Source organism: Bombina bombina, chromosome 5 (assembly GCF_027579735.1).
Source record: "Bombina bombina isolate aBomBom1 chromosome 5, aBomBom1.pri, whole genome shotgun sequence".
NCBI lineage: Eukaryota > Metazoa > Chordata > Amphibia > Anura > Bombinatoridae > Bombina > Bombina bombina.
In genome coordinates this window covers 328,561,422-328,572,060 of record NC_069503.1, presented here as the reverse complement: position 1 = coordinate 328,572,060, position 10,639 = coordinate 328,561,422, and positions in this window count along the sequence as shown.

The following is a 10,639-nucleotide window of genomic DNA, read 5'->3' as shown; positions in this document are numbered from 1 at the left end:
TATAGCATAATTATACATAAAGAGAGAAAAAAATCGTATTCCAAATTAGGCTGTAAAGCCCTGATATGCGTTGTATGCCTTATGAAAGGTAGTGGTGCAGACCCTTTAAATTAGAATAACATTAGCATGAAATAGAGAGAAAAAGAGGAAATATATATATCCTCTTAAAAAAGAAAGGGAATTCAGCACTCTTTTAAATTAACACAAAATTCTTTTTTTATTAATCTTCTAAATAAGAATTTTCTTGTGACACACCAATAAAAGAAACAAACAAAAGTATCCCTGTACAAGATTCTCCTAAATACATTGTAACTAAACAGCCTTAAGTAGGTGAAATCTTAGCGACAAAGTTAAAGGAACATGACAATCATAGGTAGGTCAGCAGGTAACACGCTGCGTTAACATTTAGAAGCTAGTCAGGTATAATAGCACTGATCGAATGACGACGGATACTTTGTAAAACAAAAGATTTCACGCTGATGCTACTGGAAACGGCAACCCAGGTAGCTGAATATAGAAAGATTGCAATCAACACAACATAAAAAGAACCAAACGTAAGGTGTATACTTTTACTAACCCTGGAAAGGTTCTCAGTAGCAGGTGTAGATCAACCCCTCTCGTCTGCGGTTCCTCCATACTGAATGTGTTTACAAGTTGGCCATCTCCCAGGTGTTGCAGTAAACAATTTGTACTGGCGTGTCAGTCAACTAGCAGATCTTCAAACTACGGAAGCCGTACAGGGAAAAACTTAGAGTAATGCGTTTCAGCCCATTCAGGGCCTTTGTCAAGCTCCAGATGATGGTATACAGAAGATTTAAATACCCAAACTTGTAATTTCATTGGTTCTTTGTACAGAACACGGTACTATGCATAATAAAAGACAGATATAGTGGTGTTTATAGCTTAGCATTCATTTACATAATATGAAGTAAAAAAAAATATTTTTATAAGTGCATCAATTATTAAAAACACACACACATATATATATATATATATATATATATATATATATATATATATAAACAATGTAAGAAAAATGTATATAGATGTCATATCAGTCTAATTAGTTACCAATATTGTTAATATAAAAATTAAAAATTCATTGAGTATTAAAATGTGAAAAATGTGAAAATATTTATTTATATAAAAAAATAAACATTACAAATTGGCAATAAATGATACCACTTTAATATTCCTAAAAACATACTGTAATTATAAGAAATTTGTTTGAACAATATATACAAATATATATACTGACGAAATATTATTTAGCTAGAACTAAAAAACTGAAAAACTAACAGTTTTATATATGGATCTTAATCTAATATTGAGCGTCTGATATAAAATACCCTCATTAAAAAGGAGTGTATATAAAGATGGTGTAGATGCTGAACTAACCATCGCAGTAGTTCCATATACCCACACCTTCAGTATTATTTATAGAGTCCATGTTAATTAAGATAAAAACCTAGGGTGGCGGAGCCTACAGCGCACATGGATGGCCGCACATCTATACAGCTCCGGTCGGGATTTACCTATATTTGGCATTAAATGCCACTTATACCTGAATTAAGCCTTTCAAAACCCCTTTGTGGACTTTCTAAACCTCTTGTCTAAAATCAGAATCTACAACCTTGAACTGCTGGTACGGCATTCTCAAGTCAAGACCGGAGGCCTGCAATAACATATTGTAAGCAGCGGCCATCGTTTCAACCTTGTGGCTGTGGGATGCTGTGGATTTCTCTGGACTCACTGTAGAGACAGCTGTCTACACCCTGACCTCCCAGCAGGACACCCTAGTAGCGCAGTCGCAACTTATCAGTATTATGTTGCTTGTCACAGCAAGCAAGATCTAAGAGATTACCCAGCACACAAGCTTACTCTTTCTATAAAAGGTCAATATGGAGGGAGCTATATGTATTTTCAAGGAGTTCCGCTGCCTACTTGAAGACCATCACATTGCCCTTGAGGAGACGCTGCATATGGCGTTTAATTATAGAGGTGCACACTCCAATTCGCAATCTATCCAGGGTGCAATTACCTCAGCAGAACGCAGGGGTGGCGCCGCTTTGGGGCCCCAGTGCTCGCCACCTACCTCTAGCAGTTTGTTGCTAAATTCTACGTTAACTCCTCTGCAACCCATAGGATCGGACAGCAAAGCTATGGATGAGAGATCGAAAAGTGCTCGGGAGAGCCATGCCGTTTTATTGTGGAAGGGTGAATGTGCTCCTGCTGCAAACTGGCCAGCTAGGGTATCGTACCAGGAGACATCAGCGAGGAGTTTTGCTCAAATTTATGGAGAAGTACATATACCTTGCTCTATACCAGCCTCATTGTCTCCCAACATCCTTTATTACGTAGACTGGTTAAAGTGGGATCCTGGAGGCTTATTTACTTTGGACATTTCTAATAACTGCTGGTCCCTTCTCAAAACTGGTGTGGGGTAAAAGTGTTTTGTACTTGATTGCACATTTAATCCCCCCATACTTTCACTGAGCAGCTCCTTAGTTTAGTTTTCTGCAAATTTCAGTTGAATATAGAGGAGTTTCTTAATACTTAATGGTATATTTCCTGAAGTTATAGTTGGATTGTTTACCCTGTTATAATATAACAAATGTTAGTCTCAAATGTAGGGAAATCAGTTTTCTTTTTCTGTTCTGAGCTGATATGTAGGCTTTTGTCTAGCTAACTGTGCATTAATGCTAGCGCTTATTTGTAAACAACTTTGTCTTTGGATTTTAAAATAATTTTTAGGATATTTCAAGCAACACTGTACTAAGCTTTTTTATTTATATCCAATTACTCTGCATAATTTATTTAGACTAATACTTATAGGTGTTGTAGTGGGTACCGCAAACATATTGTTTACGGCTGTAAGTTTTATTACATATGCAAACAGCTCTCTCCAAGTTTGGCACCTCACTCACTTAACATAATTCTGAATACCTAGAGGAGTAACCAATGTTATGACAGATTCATTTCTCTTGTATTCTCCGTATCTACTTTGGGCATCCTAAACTGAATGTGTTGCCTTTGTTAATAATATAAAATCTATGCCTGATACCCTAGCATTTCCTCTTTACAGGTTGCCAGGCAGAATTAAATGGATAGCCTTAGCTCCATGTTATAACATTATGCCTATTACTTAGTATAATTTAATTAGATATTGGTTCTCATTTAAAACTACAGCAACTACTATAATTATCACTTTAGACTACAGAAATCTACCTTTTTTGTAGGAGTTCTAATGTTTTCTAACAGCCCTGACTCTCTCTATTTATTTAATCCTAGAATATTGCTTATCCAAACAGTACAATATGTATTTCCATAATATTGCTTATCCAAACAGTACACTATGTATTTCCAGTCTACTTTCATTCATTATGATGGCTATATAGTCAGAGCCAAGAGTCTCCTTTAAGACAAAGCCTTATAAGATTTTTAGCCTCCATATGTATTATTTTTATAGGTTCCTGATGTGATTTCCTATAAATATATTTAACTCTTAGACTTCGTGGTCTAAAATTATTCACACTAAAGCTATTCTATATATCTTTCATATGGCTTTCTATGCCTTTATCTTTAAAGTAGAGTCAAAGAGCAGTGCACTAATTTATGACGCCACCCCCCAATTATATTGTTCTCTGGTATCTTTTGATTTGGTCAGACACTTATTTTGCGGTTTATCTCGTAGCCACCGCTGTTACCAATATTTTATTTCTTTAAACTCAAAAAAATTTTCAGTTATATTCATGGATAACCTTTCCTGTATCTCCACCTATATTATATCCAGTATTATCAACAACTTTGTTCTCTTTATATATACAGTAATATTCTTACCTACTGAGGTTTGAGAACAGTTTGACTTATTATATTCCAATCAGATAAAAAAAACAAAAACAAATAAAAACAAGAGGTTTGTTATGAGACCCAAGAGAGGTCTCCTTTATTTCATGATAACCTTAATTACTAGTTTCATTTAATATACGTATGAGGTCCAAGAGTGACCTCCTGAGCACATAGGAAGGTTTACATTTATTTATTATTGTATGCTAACACTGTTTTCTGTTATTGAAATTTATTGTGATTTTACACTTGTATGCCTTACATTAAACCTCAATAAAAAAAATAAAAGAAAGAAAAATAAAGATAACAACCTATATTAAAATCCAGATTTAAACCCTTTGGTTGTAGAGTTTTTAGATCAAAAATCCATTTTGTTTCTTTTTTTAAGCAACTCGCTTTGTGAGTTCTCTCATCTTAAATTCCCTTTATGTCTATCAATGCCCACATAAGAGAAATAGTTTAAATCTGATTTATTTCATAGTGCAAATGTTTGGGTATAGGTAGATCTTTATTCGTTTATAGATTAAAATTTGGCCGTTCAAATCAGCCAATAGGATTTCAGAAGCTCTCATCCTATTGGCCGTTTTGAACAGCCAATAGGATTTCAGAATATTTCATCCTATTGGCTGATATTAATTTGAATAATCAGATCAGCCAAAGGAATGCAAGGTACACCATTTTGAAACGGCTACCTTGCATTCAACTTCATTGTACAACGGTGACCATATGAAGAGGACGCTCCGCACAGGATGTCTTTGCCATCCAGGATAGCTCTGCTCCACACCGCCAGGATAAATATAGAAGACGTCCCCGAGATGGATGAAGGTGTCGCCGCCTGGATGAAGATGGATGTCTCGACTTCAGGAGCCATGAGTAGAATTTATAAGGTTAGTGTTATTTTTTTTTTTTTTTTATTTGGGTGGGGTTTTTTTTAAATTAGGGCTTTGGGTAGGTTAAAAGAGCTGAATGCCATTTTAATGGCAATGCCCATATAAATGCCTCTTTATGGGGCAATGGGTAGCTCAGGATTTTTTAAGAGTTAGATTTTTTTATTTTGTGGGGTTGGTTGGGTGGGGGGGGTTTACTTTTAGGGGGACTTAGTATTTTTTTTAAGGTAAAAAATCTGTTTAACTTAGGGCAATGCCCTACAAAAGGCCCTTTTAACGGCTATTGATAGTTAGGGGGTGTTTTTATTTTGTGGGGTCTTTTTATTTTTATAGGGATATTAGATTAGGTATAATTGTTTTTATGTTTGATAATTTCATTTATTATTTTTTGTAAGCTTAGATTTTTTTTACTTTTCGTAATTTAGTGTTTATTACTTTTTGTAATTTTAGATTTTTTAAATTTTTTGTAGTGTTAGGTTTTTTTAAATTTGTAATTTAAATTTTTTAATTTTTTTTTTTTTTAAATGTATTAGAATAGTTATGTTAGGTTAATTTATAGTTTAAACTTAGTTTTTTTATTTCACAGGTAAGTTTTTATTTATTTTAAGATAGTTATATTGTAATTTTAATTTAAAGTTAAGGGGGGTGTTAGATTTAGGGGTTAATAGTTTAATTTAGTGTTTTGTGATGGGGCGGCGGTTTAGGGGCTTACAGGTTTAGTTTAGTAGTTACGATGTGGGGGGCTGGAGGTTTAGGGGTTAATACTATATTATAGTGTTGGCGATGTAGAGGACTGGCAGTTTAGGGGTTAATAACTTGTATTAGTATCAATGATGTCTGGAAGCATCGGAATAGGGGTTAATCATTTTTAATAGTGTCGAGGGCGGTGGATTAGGGGTGTTTAGACTAGACTATGTTAAGGTGTTAGGTTTAAACGTAACTTTATTTTCCCCATAGACATCAATAGGGTTGCATTACGGCGATCTCCATTTCGCGATCACAGGTGTTAGTTTTTTTTCCTAACACTCTCTCCCCATTGATGTCTATGGGGGAAAGCGTGCACGAGCACCTAAACTCAGCCCTTGGCTTTTGTGTGGTATGGAGCTTAAAGGGACAGTAAAGTCAAGACTAAACTTTCATGATTCAGATAGGGCATGCAATTTTAAACAACTTTAAAATTTACTTTCATCATCAAATTTGCTTTGTTCACTTGGTGGTATTTTTGAAAAGCTAAACCTAGCTGGGCTCAAACTGATTTCTAAACAGTTGAAAACCGCCTCCTATCTCAGAGCATTTTGAAAGTTTTTCACAGTTAGACTGTGCTAGTTCACATGTGTCATATAGATAACATTGTGCTCACTCCCATGAAGTTATTTAGGAGTCTTCACTGATTGACTACACTGCATGTTTGTCAAAGGCACTTAGATAAGGAGGCTGTCTGTAAAGGCTTAGATACAAGGTAATCACAGAGGTAAAATGTATATTAATATAACTGTGTTGGTTATGCAAAAACAGGGAATGAGTAATAAAGGGATTATCTATCTTTTTAAATAAGAACATTTTTGGTGTAGACTGTCCCTTTAACGCACTATAACACACAGCATAAGGAGGCTTTTCAGTAACTCTTAATGGCAGCAATATGGAGAGTGCAATAACGCAAATTATTTGGCGTTAGTTTCGCACCCTGTTTAGCGCAAAACTCGTAATCTAGGTGTGTATTAGTTATAAAAGGAATAAAGGCATTATATTTTTCTCAACTAGATTGGATTTTGATTACTTCCTTTTCTTGTATTAAATTTTTTCTATCCACCTTATGAACTTCATCCCTAAGTCTGTCTATATTTTCCTCATCATATCCCCTATCTAAGAATGAAACTTAAAGTCAACAGAAAAGAAATGTCTAATAAGCGCAGGGTGAGGCCACCAAACTCCTGAGAAACCTAGGTGTCCCTATCATAGGTATATAGGAGAAAATAATAAAAATAAGCAGGAGCGCGAAAGCTGAAGGTGGATAGATACAAATAGTGATTTACTAAGTGATAGGATCCTAATAATGTAGAAACCTAATATGTGTATACCAAAGTATAAAGTGAACATACAATAGGACTATAATATATATAGGTCACATAAATTGACGTGACTGTGAAAAAATATAAATAGTTCCAAAACACTAAATAGTGAACATACCGTGTATCTGTGATATAAAAAATGTTAAAATGTAAAAATGAATCAATACTAAATAATCAGCTATAAGGCTCTGCCTAAATGTAATCAGCAAATAAAAACAAACAGCAATATCAACACATGTATATGTTAAAAACGGACGTCTCCGTATATAAAAGGTTGCCACCACAAAGAAGGGAAAATATTCACTGAATGTCTTTCCTTAAATTGGAGTAGCTAAAAAATCCGGATAAATAGTCTTTCTGGAAGCAAAGAGCTCAAGCTTACCCCAAACACTTTGGCACTCAATTCCATTGAGTGAAATTACCGCCGTGCGGAATGACGTCACCTATATGGGCGCTGTCCTCAGTGCACAATTTGATTGGTCCTTGTGCGGTCAACTTGAAATGATAGCTACCATATTCTCCAACACAGAGTATTTAATGTCCAAAGGCACGCAGGGTACTCTATAGCAAGAAGGTGTTGGAAATGTAGATAGTGAAGCTTCAGATCAAATAGGCAGTATATAGTGCACCAATAAGCACAAATATATGGTAGGTTCGTCCTGGATCGTCAGATTGTACTGGTTAATCAGGTGGTTGGTTCCAAAGTTTGTGGTGTTGACCAGGAACCCACAACGGCACCACAGTGACAATCATAAAACACAAGTTTACGATACATAGCAACTGACAACAATGCGTTTCTCCCTATACAGGGCTTTTTCAAGATCTTGAAAAAGCCCTGCATAGGGAGAAACGCGTTGATGTCAGTTGCTATGTATGGACACTACATACTCTATCCATAGTTGAAGCTACAACTTGTGTTTTCCGATTGTCACTGTGGTGCCGTTGTGGGTTCCTGGTCAACATCATAAACTTTGGGACCAATCACCTGATTAACCAGTACAATCAGACGATCCAGGACGAACCTACCATATATTTGTGCTTATTGGTGCACTATATACTGCCTATTTGATCTGCAGCGAGACCAAGGAACATTCACTAGCTTCACTATCTACATTTCCAACACCTTCTTGCTATAGAGTACCCTGCGTACCTTTGGACACTAAAGAGCGGATACTCTGTGTTGGAGAATACGGTAGCTATCATTTCAAGTTGACCGCACAAGGATCAATCAAATTGTGCACTGAGGACAGCGCCCATATAGGTGACGTCATTCCGCACGGCGGTAATTTCACTCAATGGAATTGAGTGCCAAAGTGTTTGGGGTAAGCTTGAGCTCTTTGCTTCCAGAAAGACTATTTATCCGGATTTTTTAGCTACTCCAATTTAAGGAAAGACATTCAGTGAATATTTTCCCTTCTTTGTGGTGGCAACCTTTTATATACGGAGACGTCCGTATTTAACATATACATGTGTTGATATTGCTGTTTGTTTTTATTTGCTGATTAAATTTAGGCAGAGACTTATAGCTGATTATTTAGTATTGATTCATTTTTAGACTTTAACATTTTTTATATCACAGATACACGGTATGTTCACTATTTAGTGTTTTGGAACTATTTATATTTTTTCACAGTCACGTCAACTTATGTGACCTATATATATTATAGTCCTATTGTATGTTCACTTTATACTTTGGTATACACATATTAGGTTTCTACATTATTAGGATCCTATCACTTAGTAAATCACTATTTGTATCTATCCACCTTCAGCTTTAGCGCTCCTGCTTATTTTCATTATTGAGACTTAAAGTCCTCATTATTAGAAGTCTTCTTTATTCTTAAAAATTGTCCCTTAGGAATATTTACTTTCCATCTCTCATGGTGACAACTTGTATGATGGATATAACTGTTGGCATCAATAATAAATGTATTTTAATCGCATTTTAAAGTGTCATCTTGTCCTAAGTAATAGCTAAATGCTTTTAAACCATCACGATGATTAACGCAAGTATATAAAGATGTGACATCAAACGTAGCTAATACTAAATCATCCTGTGATGTAATGTTCTCCAATAGTCTTATGACATCTGTAGAGTATTTAAAAAAGAAGGTAACCTTTTTACATATTTCTGTAAAAAAATCTCCAGATATTCTGACCAATTTGCAGTTAACGATCCTACATCAGAAATAATAGGTATAACATAGATTTGTGTATTTTCAGTAGGCAATATAGCAATGGAATTTTGGATAATAGATCATTTCTTTCTTTTAAGGTTAAAATCCTTTCTCTTTGGCCTTGTCTAAAATTGTTTTCAAATCTTCTGAGTATCTATTAGCAGGATTATTTCCTAATTTTCTATATTGTGTCGACATCATTTACGATTCGTTCACACATTTTCATATAATTATTTTTGTCCAGAATCACAATCCCCTTATCACAATCTCACCCTTATCCGCTGGTTTAATGATCAAACCCTCGTTAACCTCCCTTATAAATTCCCTTATAATCCGCAATTGGTTATTTCTCACTTTCCCAATTTTTTTTTCTGATAAATTCTCAATATCTCTAAGTACGAGCTTCTTGAATGTCTCTACAATAGGGCCTTTCTCATGTTTGGGATAAAATATATATCTCTCCCTTAGATTTGTGTGGACATAATAATTATCTCTTATTAGGATATTATCTGCTGTTTTCTCAATTTCAGATTTTAAAAACAAGCGTTTAACCATAAGCTTCATAATAAATTTATGAGCATCTATAAATGGTCCAAACATATTAAGTTTACTTGTGGGGGCAAAAGATAAGCCTTTATTTAAGATTTCTTCATGTTCCTTTTTTAGTGATTTCTGGCTATTATAAAAAAACTTTCATGATTCAAATAGGGCATGTAATTTTAAACAACTTTGCAATTTACTTTTTATCACCAATTTTGCTTTGTTCTCTTGGTATTCTTAGTTGAAAGCTAAACCTAGGAGGTTTATATGCTAATTTCTTAGACCTTGAAGGCTGCCTCTAAGCTGAATGCATTTTGACCACTAGAGGGCGTTAGTTTATGTGTTACATAAAGATAACATTGAGCTCATGCATGTGAATTTTCACGAGGAGTGAACACTGATTGGTTAAAATACAAGTCTGTCAAAAGAACTGAAATAAGGGGACAGTCTGCAGATGCATAGATACAAGGTAATTACAGAGGTAAAATGTGTATTATTATAACTGTGTTGGTTATACAAAACTGGGGAATGGGTAATTAAGGGATTGTCTATCGTTTAAAACAACAAAAATTCTGTTGACTGTCCCTTTAAATTAAAAATTCCTAAATTTGTATTATTATTTTTCTTTACATTTGTGTCTTTTTTGTATCTCCTAACTCCTTATTGGTTGCAGGCTTGCGTGTGTTCTTTGGCCATATCCTAAAAAAGGAAACCCTTTCTTGCTATTACCATTTCTGTGCTCCCCAGTGATTTCACCTGATGTACCCGGGACAATTTCCTCATTATTGTGACCCTGTAATGGGGCGTATCTATTTGTCAGTCTAATATTCATATTGGAGTTCCAATTATTGTTACCACTATTAGGATTACTATGCCATAAATCTCTCCTTGATGTATATGAATAGTGGTCATGGTAGTCTCTTTGGTTACATTTACCAGAACTGTAGTCATATGGTTTCTGAAATTGAGGTCTATAATGATTCTGTGGTCTAGATATTCCTGTTACTATTTTTGGTTGTGTTTGGCCCATGTGATTGTCTCCACCCACTTGAACCTCTAGGTTGATTTTGCATACTAGCCCCTGATTGTCTATTAGTATGTGTACCTTCTTTATGATTAA